The 1,139-nt window shown below is 38.6% G+C and overlaps 1 pseudogene; it reads right to left on the bottom strand.

Annotated features, from left to right (window-relative positions):
* LOC144252832 (ribulose-phosphate 3-epimerase-like) lies at positions 1-664 on the bottom strand (annotated as a pseudogene).
* Positions 665-1,139: the final 475 nt, after the last annotated feature.

Below are 1,139 nucleotides of genomic sequence, written 5' to 3'. Positions count from 1 at the left end.
TCAATCAAGAGACCATTTCTGAGCAGCTTCTGAGCAAACATTTCTTAGTAAGTTGATCACAGATCTGGGGTCTTCACTCCTCATAATGGCACTGCCAGACACAATCATGTTAGCTCCTGCCTTTGCACATTTATGGACAGTGTCAGGACCTACTCCACCATCGACCTCTATATCCAAAGATGGAAACTGGGTCCTCAACCAATGAACCTTTGGCATCATATCTTCCATGAATTTCTGCCCTCCAATCCCAGGTTCCAATGTCATAACCAAGGCCATATCTATTTGATTAGCCCATGGTGCCAAATACCAACTGTAGTTCCTGGTTTGATGGCAAGGCAAACCTTCATCCCATTTTCCTGGATGTCTTTAATCAAAGCCCCTGGGTTCTCAGTGGCCTTGAGATGAAAGGTGTATTGATTGGCTTTACCCACTGTTCTGGCTTGGACATCATCATGTGCATGTCAAAGAAAGGGTCCTGGCCTAGCTGCTTTTGGAGGCTTTCTAACACAGGGTGACCAAAGGTGATGCTGGGAACAAAATGCCCATCCATTATATCCAGGTGCGGATAACCTGCCCCAGAGATTAGCATCCGGAGGCACTCAGCCCCTAAATTGGCCAGGTGGCTGTTGAGAATGGACAGGCCAACCTTGCAGCCCAACGCCATGGTCCTGGCTCCATAGTACTAGTTACCCCACTGGTATTCCTTTTTATAAACTTATTTATTTTTTAAAATTGCACAAATTAAGGCAATTGAAGATATTTCAGTTAAATTTAATTTTCCATCATTTTGGTACTCAAATATCATTTTACTTTGACTACACTTCTAAATTGTCCATGTTCATTCCCAACTATTTAAAGTTGAGCTTAGAAGATCAAATTCAAGCTTGAATTCAAGTCCAATCTTCCTAAACTTTTTTAAAAAAATAAACATCCTTCTATAAATTCATGTGACTTCATAGGCTATTTCTAAGTACCATATTTAATTTAGTTTAAGATTTTTATTTGTTACAATAGGCATTCTTCTCAATGAAATAAAAGAACATTCCCTCTAATATTTTTTCATGGTCCTAAATTTTATTTGCTAAAATAATGATATTTTAAATATACCTTTCAGAAATTGTGGTGTCTTAATAGTATAA

The sequence above is a fragment of the Urocitellus parryii genome, unplaced genomic scaffold (genome assembly GCF_045843805.1).
Source record: "Urocitellus parryii isolate mUroPar1 unplaced genomic scaffold, mUroPar1.hap1 Scaffold_60, whole genome shotgun sequence".
Classification (NCBI taxonomy): domain Eukaryota; kingdom Metazoa; phylum Chordata; class Mammalia; order Rodentia; family Sciuridae; genus Urocitellus; species Urocitellus parryii.
The sequence above is the reverse complement of the archived record's forward strand: the minus strand, read 5'-3'. Positions and strand labels throughout refer to the sequence as shown.